The sequence below is a fragment of the Panthera tigris genome, chromosome D4, assembly GCF_018350195.1.
Source record: "Panthera tigris isolate Pti1 chromosome D4, P.tigris_Pti1_mat1.1, whole genome shotgun sequence".
NCBI classification, from domain to species: Eukaryota; Metazoa; Chordata; class Mammalia; order Carnivora; family Felidae; genus Panthera; species Panthera tigris.
The window spans coordinates 64,163,085-64,176,922 of record NC_056672.1 but is presented as its reverse complement, the minus strand read 5'-3'; the positions used below and the strand labels follow the sequence as shown (position 1 = coordinate 64,176,922).

The 13,838-nt window shown below is 35.9% G+C and overlaps 1 pseudogene; it reads right to left on the bottom strand.

Moving 5' to 3' along the window:
* Positions 1-281: 281 nt before the first annotated feature.
* Positions 282-12,773, bottom strand: LOC102962556 (annotated as a pseudogene).
* Positions 12,774-13,838: the final 1,065 nt, after the last annotated feature.

The following is a 13,838-nucleotide window of genomic DNA, read 5'->3' as shown; positions in this document are numbered from 1 at the left end:
TAAATGGTCAAGTAACACAAACAGTTCTGAGACCATTCTTCCACCAGTGATGAAGACTGGTGGGGAGCCTGGGTGGCTTACTCAGTTGAGTGTCTGACTCTTGATTTTGGCTTGGGTAGTGATCCCAAGGTTGTGGAATCAAACCCCTCGTCTGGCTCTGCAGTGAGCAGGGAGCCTACTTGGGATTCTTTCTCTGTCTCTCTGCCCCTCTTCCCTGCTTGCTCTTTCTCAAAAAGAGAAATAAAAAAAAAATGATGAGTGACAGATATTGGGGATAGTATTCATTTAACCTTCCGAGCTTTTTGGGAAGACTTGGTGACCTCGCCAGCTCCAGTTGCCTTCTCTTTCAGTGCTTTTATGACACCCTCAGCAGCCATCTGTCTCATGTCACAAACAGCAAAATACCCCAGAGGAGGATAGAGAAGCTCTCAACACACATAGGCTTGCCAGGAACCATATCAATTATGGCAGTATCAACAGATTTCAAGAAGTTGGGGGGCCATTTTCCAGCATTTTTCTAGAACAATGATCAATCCAATGTGAGCTGTGCAACAGTTCAGCATAGGTGGGTATCCAGTACTGAGTTGGCCTGGATGGTTCAGGATAATCACCTGAGCTGTGATGCCAGCTCCTTGCATTGGTGGTGGCTCATTTTTGCTGTCACCAGCCACATTGCCATGACAAACATCCTTGACAGTTATGTCCTTGATGTTGAAGCCCACATTGTTCCTGGGAAGAGCCTCCCTCAGAGCTTCATGTGCATTTCAACAGACTTTACTTCAGTTGTAACATTGGAACAAAGATGACCACCATGCTGGGTTTAAGAACAACAGTCTCCACTCTGCCCACAGAGACAGTATCGATACCAACAATTTTGTAGACATCCTGGAGGGGCAGACACAAGGGCTTTTCAGTGGGATGAGTTGGAGGTAGAATGCAATTCAGAGCTTCAAGCAGTGTGGTTCCACTGGTATTACCATCTTTATGGATGGATAAATATACCTTTAACCAAGGTATATTAGCACTTGGCTCGAGCATGTTGTCTCCATTCCAACCAGACATTGACAAAAATGCTGCTGCGTCGTGGTTGTAGCCAAGTTTCTTTCTTTTTTAAAAAGTTTATTTATACTAGAAGAGGAGGGGCAGAGAGAGAGGGAAATAGAGAGTCCCAAGCAGACTCCTTGTTGCCAGTGCAGAGACTGACATGGGACTCGATTCCATGAACCACGATAGCATGACCTGAGCAGAAATCCAGAGTCAGACGCTTAACTGACTGACCCACCAGGCACCCCACCAGTTATTTTAATGTAGGTGCTGGCTTCCTTAATGATTTCCTTGTATCTCTTCTGGCTATAGAATAGCCCAGTAGAAGCCATTTTGTTAACACCAACAATTAGTTGTTTCCGACCCAGTGCATAAGGCAAAAGGGCATGTTCACAGATCTGACCTGCTTTAGATTCGCCAACATGATCAGCAACAATCAGAATAGCAGAGCCAGCCTGAGATGTGTCTATAATCATGTTTTTTATAAAGTCTCTGTGTTCTGGGGCATCAGTGATATTTGCTGATCTCAAATTTCCACAGGAAAATAGCAATGGTGATACCACGGTCATGTTCAGCTTTCAGTTTATCCAAGACCCAGGCATACCTAAAGGAGCCCTTCCCCATCTCAGCAGACTCCTTCTCAAATTTTTTGATAGTTTGTTGATTCTACCACATTTGTAGGTCAGATGACCTGTGGTACTAGAGTTGGAGAATCAATGTGTCCAATGACGATGATGTTGACACGAGTCTTTTCCCATTTTGGTTTAGGTTTAGGTTTAGGTTTAGTGATGGTTTTCACAACACCTGAATTCTGGCAGCAAATCTGTTGTGCAAAAGTGAAGTTCAGTATTCTAATAGAGAACCCATAAATGGCTTTAGTTTCTTCACTCAAAGAGTGAAATGATGGGGGGCACCTGGGTGGCTCAGTTGAGCATCCAACTTTAGCTCAGGTCATATCTCGTGGTCGGTGAGTTCGAGCCCTGTGTGGGGCTCTGTGCTGACAGCTCGGAGCCTGGAACCTGCTTTGGATTCTGCTCCCGCTGTCTGCCCCTCCCCCACTCATGCGTGTGTGCTCGCTTGCTCTTTGTGTCAAAAATAAAACATTAAAAAAATTTTTTTAAAAAGTGAAATGATTGGTCTGGCTATGGTCTTCTCAGGTTTTATATAGTACTAATATATCAGTATAATTGGAATCAAAACCATCTGATCTAAAATGATAAATTCATTCTTTTGCAAAATTTAAATGGCTACTTGTATCTACTAAATGATTTCCTGTAATATTCCTTACAATTGTTAGCTTATGACCCAAATTAGCTGATTTGTCAGTTATTAATACCTCTGTAGATAGTTCAATTTTGCCTCTCCCTTATCTAAGAAGTTTTCCCAGATCTATGGGAAAATTATGAAAAATTTTTCTGGCCCATTATTACTAATAGGTTTATTAGGGCATATCTACTTTAAATCCTGATAGAACAAGGTAGATCATAAATGAAAGCATAACATTAGATTCATACTTATATTTTAATACATAGTTTTTGGGTAATATTTATAAATAAATGCTTCTGAAGACCACATGTAATTTGTGTAATGTTAATAGCTTAAAACTGCTTTAATATTTGAAAAAAATTGTATATTCTAATAGTGTTAACTCTTTCTGACTGAATCATTTATATGCTCAATGATAGCTGCATGACTAAGTACAGCACAGTGTGAGGATCAGATTCCACATAATTTTTAGAAGCACTTTTGTTATTCTGATTTTTTAAAATATTTATTTATTTTTGAGAGAGAGACAGCATGGTCATGGGAGAGACAGAGAGAGAGGGAGACACAGAATCTGAAGCAGGCTCCAGGCTCTGAGCTGTCAGCACAGAGCCCGACATGAGGCTTGAACTCCCAAACCATGATATCATGACCTCAGCTGAAGTCAGACTCTTAACCGACTGAGCTGCCCAGGCTCCCCTTGTTGTTCTGATTTCTAATCAAGACTGAAGACAGCTTCAAAATTCAACACCTCATTTTACCAAATATCAATGCCAGCATCAGTGCCAGTGTTTTCTTAACCTCATATCAATTCTGCCCTAAAATAAATTAAAGTTCTTGGATACCCGTTACCCACCTTCAGAGTTAACATCAGGTATAGTCATGGTACTGTTCTCAAAATTAAGATAAGTGTGATGATACTATAAACACTGGTAAAATACTATTAACTAAAATACAAAATTTAGTTGGATTTTGCTATCTTTCCTCTATTTTTTTTTTATTCCAAGATCTAATCCAGAACCCTACCTTGCAGTTAGTTGTCCTCTCTTCTTAGTTGCTTCTGGTTTGTGACAGTTCCTCAGTCTTTTGTCTTCCATGACATTGACATTTCTGAAGAGCATTTGACACTTTTGAAAGTATTTTATAGAATGTCATTCAGTTTGAGTCTGATGTCTGGCTGATGTTTTCTCATGATTATGTTGAAGTTTTGAATTTTGGTAAAAAAAATAGAAGAGATGGACCCTGCTAATATGAATGGATCACATCAACAGTTGCATGTCAGTATGCTTATTATGCTGATATTAACTTTGATCTTTTGGTTAAGGTGATGTCTACCTAGTTTCTCCAACTGTATAGTTACAATTTTACCTCAGGTAATTAAGCAGTATCAGAGGGAGAATCATTTGAGGTTATCCAAAATTCTATTTCTCTTTGTAATTTTATTCACTAATGTTGAGCTACAACAATTATTACTGTGGGGTTCTGGTCTTCCTTCATTACATTTATAAAATTGAAAATTTAATGAAGAGTTCTATTTATACTGCCATGGACCCATGGATATTTGCTTTAATCTCTGGGTTATTATACAAAACTATCAATACTTGTTTCTCAAATTGTTTTAGATTTGGCCACTGAGAGCTCTTTCATATTGGCTTCTGTGTCCCTTTGACATGCTGTCATCATTGTCCTCTTCTTTTATCAGTTCTTTATCTCTTGGCAATATTAAGATACTCCTGGTTTATGTTTATTTTCTTTATCTTTGCCTTAGAATCAACTACTTCCAAGAGTCCCTGGTCCCTTTTATTGGGGATGGTATTTAGAAACTAAGGTCTGTGCACTGGTTCACTAGTTGTACTAGCTGCTACCTCAGTATCACTGCTCTAGGTTCTCTCGTTGGATACAGACAGGAAATGCTTCACACTCCTATATTTCTTTTATATACACACATATTTCTAAAATCTGTGAAATAATACCAAACTCAAAATAACTAATAACTCCAAATAACTGGTAACTCCAAATCTAATCCAACACTTTGGGATTTATTATATCATTCTCTATTTGGTGACTTCTGGCTTCTTCCATCAGTGGGAAACCTGTCTTTCATTTTCTAAAGTATATGTATTTATTTGTTATACATGTAATGTACAGTTGACCATGAAAAATACAGAGGTTAGGGGCACTGACATCACTCTAAGTCTAAAATTTGTGTGTAACTTTTAACCCACTTCCCCCACAGAATTTAACTGCTGGTAGGCTACTTTCGGCCAGCTTACCAATAACAGTTGATCGACACATATTTTGTATGTTACACGTATCATATAGTGTGTTCTTACAATAAAGTAAGCTAGAGAAAGGAAGATGTTAAGAAATTCATAAGGTAAATATATTTAGAGCGCTTTACTTTAGTGAAAAAAATCTGTGTATAAGTGGACCCACACAGTTCAAACCCATGTTGTCCAAGGGTCAACTGTGTATCTCTATATATTCATTGTGTTCAATTATGGCAGAAATGAGGGCAATAGCTGGTAGCTGGTAGCTGTATAACAGATGTCAACAGTAAAAGGGACTAAGTACATTGAGATTCTGTGTTGAACCAGTGGGTTCAATTAAAAGATTGTTTGACTTCTTGACTTTTTCAGCTGTTTCTTAGCTCAGTAATTAAACAACCTAATGCCTTTGAGAGGATTTTAAGGTCCAATAAAAATGGAAACCTGTATCATCTGTAACCAAATTTTAACATTTAGTATTAGTATACCTCTAATAAAGTTTGTATTTGAAAGCATGCTTTGCCTATTCAGCAGGCAAAATTTAATAATAATGTTGATACTAGTAATAGCAATAAACACCTAAATTTGTATAATACCCCACAACTTCTCAAAGTACTTTAATATATTAAGTCACTATGTTGGCAGCGAAAAGAGACGGAATAGTTGTGTTACAAAACACCAGGTTCAAACATTGGCCAAATCCTGAGCTTATATTCACCAAGTAAGCACCATTGTGGCACAGGGATTGCCATCTACTCTTTGATCATTTTGTACTTAGTCAGGATTCTATCAGAGAAGTAGAACTAGAAGAATCTGGACCTCCAAACACAAGCCAGAGTCCACGACTATGAGTGAAAATCCATACGGATTCTTGTTGCCTCTGACCTTGATGGTATGGCTGTCTTGTAGGAACCAGGACCTTCCTCTTGGAGCTGAATCTATAGCTGGGGTCGGAGAACAGAAGGAGAATCCAGAGGAAGACTTTGCGAATACCTCCAGCTAAAATGATGAGCCAGCAGGTAAGTGACAATGTGTGTGAGCTACTAAATAGCTGCCACTTCACTTCTGTCTTCCACAAAAACCTCCCATAGATGGAAACATACAAGAAAAGGCATTTTGGGAAATACAGTTCAGCCTAGTAAAGCTGACGCTTTACAAAGCCACCATACAGTGCCTAATTGTTCTTTAGCAACCTTTGAGATTTTTTTTTTTAGTTTAGTTTAGTTTTTTTAGTTTAAAGCTAATAAAATTATAATGCTGTTATGAGGATTAAACTTATAAAAATACGCAAAGCATATATTTATTTCACATATTTGATTTAGTAAAAATAAATCTTTTCTTCATATATGTAATTAGTATCAATGATTTCATTCACTGCCTTTTGAAAGAGTCAAGAAAAACTACAGCAATCAAAAGCTTTGAATTACTACCAAAAATAAATGTACACAATGAGTATATTTTAAAGATGAAGTCAAGAAAGACCTCTGTGGAAATTATTAAGATAGAGAAAAGTTGATACTTCAGTTTTGTATACATAAGTACATAATTTCTAAAACAATTCTTTGTGAATGTATAAATATACATTTGCAAATATTTAATTCTTTAGGTTCTGTACTTGTGAGATTAAATGTTAAAAATATGTAATGTCTATCCTGAATACTAGTTGGCAATCAGGTAACTCCATTTCCCCCCTCCACCACCTTTCTTCCTTATCCCACAGAATCTTGATGTACTTCTGGATGTGACTGGATATAGTAAATGAAGTTACTATTTCAGTTACTTCAGTTTTGCACCAGAGTTATTTTAAGTTAAGATAATGCTAAAGAATAATAAGCGTATGGGGGTGCCTGTGTGGCCCAGTCGGTTGAGTAACCGACTTTGGCTCAGGTCACAATCTTGCAGTTTGTGAATTCTAGCCCCATATTGGGGTCTGTGCTGACTGCTCAGAGCCTGGAGTCTGCTTCTGATTCTGTGTCTTCCTCTCTCTGCCCTTTCCCCGCTCATACTCTGTTTCTCCCTGTCTCTCAAAAATGAATAAACGTTAGGGGCGCCTGGGTGGCTCAGTCGGTTGGGCGTCCGACTTCAGCTCAGGTCACAATCTCACGGTCCGTGAGTTCGAGCCCCACGTCGGGCTCTGGGCTGGTGGCTCAGAGCCTGGAGCCTGCTTCCGATTCTGTGTCTCCCTCTCTCTCTGCCCCTCCCCCATTCTTGCTCTGTCTCTCTCAGTCTTAGAAATAAACATTAAAAAAAAATTTTTAAAAATGAATAAACGTTAAAAAAATTTAAAAAAGAATAATAAATGTAGGTACTTTTGCTTTCCATATGCACCTGTTTTATTTAAGTGGTATTTTTGTTTAAAAAGCAAAATTACCAGTTATCTCTGTTTACCTTAATAATAAATATCTGTGAGTTTTTGGTTTTTGTCTCTAGATAATATCAAAATTACCCTACAACATTAATCTTTTATATTGGAATATTGAGCATTATCTGGTTATGTTTTAATACCCTTGTTTATTCATCAAGTTACTAGATCAAAAAGTTGATGTTGTGTGGGCAAAGCTCATACAAATTGATAAGAAAAATACTTTGGCAATGTAAGAAAAAGCAAGTGTGATAGAAAATTCACAAGAGATTTTAAAATATTAAAAATGGAAAAAATATTTCAACCTCATTTATAATTACTTGAACGTATTAAATTGCCATTCTTGTGTATCAAAATCAGTCTATATTGATAATTTAGTATTTTTTAAACTAGTAATGTAAGAAGTTAAAATTAAATAGAAATTTTATTTGGTGTTTTAAATTACCAAATATAAAAAATAACATAACTAATGCTGATAAGGACAGGAAATGTATTGTACTGAACAATATAATCATAGTAAATACAAACAACATTATTTTCCTGAAAGGAAATTTGTTACCTTATACCAGCAAATCAAAAATATTATTTAGACAGAGAACAAGACCAAATATGGTATGTATATGAACATGGTTTGTATAGGATGATAGCCTGGATTCAAGTCTTCGGTTGGACATTTATTTTCTGTTTGTCTTGTATAGGTTTCTTAACCTCTATATGCTTCCATTTTCTCATCTGTAAAGAAGAAATAATTGTGGAATTAAATATGATCATGAATATGAAAAAAGCACAGTGTCTAACATATAATAAGTGATAAATTATTGGCAACATTCTAAATGAGTAGCAAGAAAAGAAGAAATCAGAGTTCTTACCCTAAATGAAGTAATAAACAGCCCTCTGTACTTAAATAATGACATATTTCTAAAGAAACAGAATAATCCTTTATATGAAGTGCAGTTAAAGCATGATATAATATAGCATATATAATATGATTTCAATATGGAAATCTTCTAAAAATTAATAGTGGTTTAAAAAGGCTCAAAAATTTCAATTTGATTCAGATCACTTTGAAATGCTACAAAAATATTCATATACCAAAAATTCTTTAGATGTACTAGAAAGACAAAAAAAGTTGAAGTCATAACTAGAAGAAACTCTAGTAAATGTTTGTAACGTAGTGGTATATTAGTCTGGGTTCTCTAGAGAAACAAAACCAACAGGAGCTATATATACCTGTTATATTTGTTGAATTATTGTAAGGAATTGACTCACATGATTATGGAGGCCCAAAAGTCCTAAGATCTGAAGTCAGCAAGCTGAAGAACCAATGGTATTGATGCCAGTCTGGGTCTGAAGAGCTGAGAACCAGGAAAACTTGTTGTTAGAGACTGACAAGGCTGTAAGAGAAAAGGAAAAGCTGTGTTCTTGGTATGTAGTGTACATATTTTCCATAGGCATAGCATGGACTAAAATATTTTTAAAACCTTAGATCTTGAATCCTATTAATTAGTGTATATGTTTCACTTAGGAAAATTACCTAACAGTGTTGTGAAGTGTTAGATTTTGAAGGAAACAAGCCATGATTTATAGGAAAACATCACCTAAAGTCTGCTGAATTTAGATTATCTGGCATTTCAATTTGTTTTTTACCCTGTTCTCAAGGTTACCATATTTAGTTAGTGGTCATAAATCAGATTCATAAGGCAATCTGTTATTCTTATTACATAGTGGGTGAGGTTTTTCTACCATTTTTTCTTACATTGTTTCAATAAAGAAGTACACACTGAAATAATTTATTAACAATACAGCTTCCATTATGCAGGGTTAGTTTATATGAACAAGTTTAACACTGTTTATTAGCATAATTGCTTATTTTAGAGGCAAATGAGCAATTAGTATTAATGTATTAACAGTAGTGTCTTAGGGAGATTAGGGCTGCTATACCAAAATACTATAGACTGGGTGGCTTATACATAGCAGAAATTTATTGCTTACCATTCTGGAGGTGGAAAGTCTAAGATCAAGGTGCTGGCATGGTCAGATTCTAGGGAGGACTTTCTTACAGGTTGCAGATTGCTGACTTCTCTTTGTATCTTTACATGGTGGAAGTTGGTGAGAGAATTCTCAGACCTCTTTTATAAGGCCATGGTTCTCATTTATGAGGTTTCTACCTTCATGATTTAATCACCTCCTAAAGGCTCCATCCCCCAGTGCCATCATCTTGGGAATTAGGTTTTCAACATATAAATTTGGGAGAAACAAATACTCAATATAAAGTTTGTTGATGTGTTCTTACATAATTATCTAAATGAATTGTTCTTGAATGTACAGCCATACATATAGGTGTACACAGAATCATCTGTTGTGGTAGGCAAGTGTGAAAAATTCAAAAAAACTAATACTTATTGGAGATACATTTTTTAACATTTAAAGCATTTTTCATTTACAACAATGAAATATTTGGCTTACTACTAAAGCTAAGGCTACCTTAGAAAATACAACTTGTGGATATTTAACTTGTGGTAAAGTCTCTAATTTGTGGTAAAAATGTATAAAATAAACGAGATGCCTGGGTGGCTCAGTCGGTTAAGTCTCTGACTTTGGCCCAGGTCATGATCTCATGATTCACAAGTTCAAGCCCTGATCTGTGTTGACAGCTCTGAGTCTGGAGCCTGCTTCACATTCTGTGTCTCCCGTTTTCTCTACCCTCCCCCCCCTCAAAAATAAGTAAACGTTAGAAAAAAATTTTTAACATATTTTTGAGGTGTCAGTTTATTTTACAATTCAGAATATACTAGTCTGTAGAAACCAACAGTGTATAAATGAATTTAGTGGGGTTATTTAACCATTTTTAAGTCAATTTAGAGTAGTATGGAACTAGGCACTGTGGAAAAATATAATATGGAATTATTTGTATTTTTTCATCATTTCTACATCATCATAAGCATTTAAACGTATAGAATGCGTAAGACACTTTGACTTAATGCATAGTAGTGCTTCAAATAAAATAATTTAGCAGAATTTGGACCTTACTTAGCTCCAACTTTTACCCAGGAATACGTGATTGATCATATGATAGGGCTGACTGCCCACCAGAAGTCTGTCCACCCTGCCATCATACAGTGTTGTTACTGGATAGCTGTTCATGTTCTATCTCTCTTGTACTTAGAAATTTTCATGTGCCTGAGTTATAGTGAATGGAATAGAAACAGTGGTAATGTGCATCAGTTATGGTTCTGGAAAAATAAAATCCTTTTCATTCTGCAATGGTCTTTCTCTTTCTGGCCAACTTCAGTGTACCCTGTAGGTTAATCTTGAAATCTGTGCATTGAAGATGGCAGTCTGTCAACATAGATGCCTGAATTAAAGCATGGATGTGGGTAGTCCAAAACCTGGTTATTTTCCCAGTAAGGTTTTGTTAGAAATAATGAATTTCTGTGTACATGTATGGGATGTTAAGCCACTGAAACTCAGTGACTGCACAGATTCTGCTTATATTTTGCAAGCCTCAATTAGACAACATTTACTGCTGTTAATTGTTTAAAATGTTGAAAGGATTGAGCAAAAGATTTATGCATTATAACTACTTCCAATGGAGTGTGTATGTACATGTGCACATGTCTGCACACGAACACCACGAACACTTGATACGGAGTTATTTCAATTACCACCAAATCTGATTAAGAAAAAAAGTTAATTCTAATCCCTGGGTACATCTGCTATAGAAGATCTCAGGTCTTTAGGGAGAGTCAGGCTGTGGCCAGATAATTAAACAGATAACTACCTAGAATTTTAATTGCTATGTTATAATATATTACACCATAATAAGTGCTGGAGATACAAGTGAGATCTCATCTCTGCTCTAAATATGGGGAAAATGAATACTATGTGGGAAAGTGTAAATGATATGGGAACTAAAATATGGTGAATAGTATTGTGGATAGTAAAGTGAAAGTTTTTTCATAAAGGGAGATTAGAACAAGGAAAGTTAAGGAGACAAGTTTGCCTTATGTTTAGAGAACACTACTTAAATGCATTTGCAAACATAAGGAAATCAGACAAGGCCAAGTTTGAAAGAATAATCCAGTGAAGTATGGAGAACTTTCTCAAAAAAAAAAAAAAAGAAAGAAAGAAAGAAAGAAAAGAAATCTTTGATTAGGTTTCAGATTTAAATGTTTTTTTTTAAATTTTTTTTTTAACATTTATTTATTTTTGAGACAGAGAGAGACAGATCATGAACGGGGGAGGGTCAGAGAGAGAGGGAGACACAGAATCCGAAGCAGGCTCCAGGCTTCAAGCTTTCAGCACAGAGCCCGACATGGGGCTCAAACCCATGGACCGCGTAATCATGACCTGAGCCAAAGTCGGACGCTTAACCAACTGAGCCACCCAGGCGTCCCGGTTTCAGATTTTAAACATGCAAATTATCCTTTGGGAAACAGCTTTTAAAGAAGGTGTATCAATTCTTGAGAGCTAAAGATAACTGTAGCTTAGGAGCATAAATTTCTGGGAAGCCATAATGAATTTATAAAGGAAAGAGCAGACAAGAGAGTCCCTGTAATTCATAAGGATTTGAAGGTACCTGGTTTAAAGATACATATATTTTTGCAGATTATTTTCTAAATTGAAAATATGCAGAACAGCTAAAATTAACATTTTAATGAATTGTGTAACAATATAAGACTGTAACCCCTTCTTATTTGTCAAATAAATCTAGATCCAAGTATAAATTAGAGGGAATAGGAAATACAAAGGTGAGAGATTATATTTTTCAAAAATCGCTGTAGAAATATTTATGTTCCTACTTACCCTTATGGAGCAATGCCAGTCCTCCATCAATAGATTGGGTCTACTTTTCCTTCCCTATGTATTGGGTAGGCTTGTGATTCTTCCCCACAATGGAGTATGGTGGACAATATGTTACATGATTTATGAGGCTACGTTTTATAAAGAAAACCACATATGGCTTCTTCCTGGCAAGGTTGTATATTCTTGCTTGCCCTCTGCACTCATAGTTTCTTGATACACTTGGAACTCACTTGGCCATCAGATCCTTAAGAAGCCCATGCTGTATCATGTGGAAAGACAACATGGAAAAACCCATATTTAGAAGAACCGAGGTACCCATCTCATATCTAACATCATCCTCCAGTCATTTAAGGGAATTCTCCTCACATTATTCTAGCTCCTACTCTTTGGGTCTTTTGTTTGACTCTCCAAACATTCTGAAGCAGAATCAAGTCATTTCCCCTGCACCCAGCTGAAACTGTAGACCCATAGTATTCATAAATATAACAAATGGTTGTTTTACTGCACTAAGGTTCAGTAAAGGTGCTACTGTCTCACTTTCTTCACTTCTTATGTGACTTGGAAATCAGAAGTTAAACTTTCCTCTCTTTTTTTTTTTTTTTTACGTCTGACTTTTAAATGAGAGGATTTGGGGATGTTAACAAAATAAAGCTTTCATTGTTTAACTTAGCATATTCATCTATACATTTTATAAACATAAAACTTATAATTTAAAATCCTTAAAATTACTAAAATCTTCTTTCTGTCTTGCCTTTTTCTTCATTATTATTTATTCACTAGGTGCATTCATTATCTATGACTATGTAAAAAAATGATCACAAATTTAGGAGCTTGAAATGATACCATTTATTATTTCACAATTTGTGTGGGTTAGAAGTCTGGGTACAGACTTACACGGGTTCTCTGCTAAGGATATCATGAGGCTGAAACCAGGCTACGTACTCATCTGGAATCTTGCGCAGGAAATGATCTACTTCTAGGCATCCTAAGATTACAGGCAGAACCCATTTCTTTTCAATTGTCTGATGCATTGACACTTATGTATTCTAAGCCAGCAACAAATAAAAAGAGTGTTTATCTCTGCTTATTTGAGTGTCTGATCTCTACAAGATGTTTTGAAGGGTTTCTCTAATTAGGTCAGGCTTACAAAGGTCAATCTCCATTTTAAATAACTTAAAGTTAGATGTCCTACCCAAACTCAAGGAGAGTTTGGCATGGGTACTAGGGTGTAAGAATCATGGGTACCACTATAGTGTGTGTTTTCCATAATAGGTAAGTGAATTCTTACTTACTCAATATTTCATTCTCAGTCAAGACATAAAATCTTGATTTCTTTGGCAAATATTTGTAAAACTTTACTATGACCAAAGGTCCAATATTTGTTAACATACTATCTTCATGATGAAAAGTACTGCTCTAAATTTCATGAATGTCAAACAGTTTTCCATTCAAATTTTATAAAACTCAATTTAATAAATACAATTGAAAATAGAAACTTCTGTGGCATTAGGGACAAAAGAATCTGAATTCAAAGTCTAGCTTTGGGGGGCTGCCTGAGTGGCTCAGTCAGTTAAGTGTCTGACTTCAGCTTAGGTCATGACCTCATAGTTTGTGAGTTCGAGCCGCAGTCGAGCTCTGTGCTGACAGCTCAGAGCTTGGAGCCTGCTAAGGATTCTGTGTCTCCCTCTCTCTCTGCCCTTCTCCTGCTCATGCTCTGTCTCAAAACTAAAGATTAAACATTAAAAAAAATTTTTTTTTTAAAGTCTAGCTTTGGGTCTACCCGTTGTGTGTCTTTGTACAAAATGTCTTATCTCTCAGAACCTCAGATTTCTTATCTGCAATTAGCATATTTTATTTCTGTGTTAGTATGGGTGGATTCAAAGCAATCTAAATTATAAGTTTTGCTTCTGGCTACTAAAAACTAGTATGTGAAATATAGTTGCATGTATGTATAGTATATGTATATTATGCATATATGTATATGCATATATATGTAAAACTATACTATGTATTACGAGACCTATACATATATATAACTGGAAACTCAGAAAAAGTTTCCAACCTGATATTATATCTTTATTTCATTGGGTAATTTT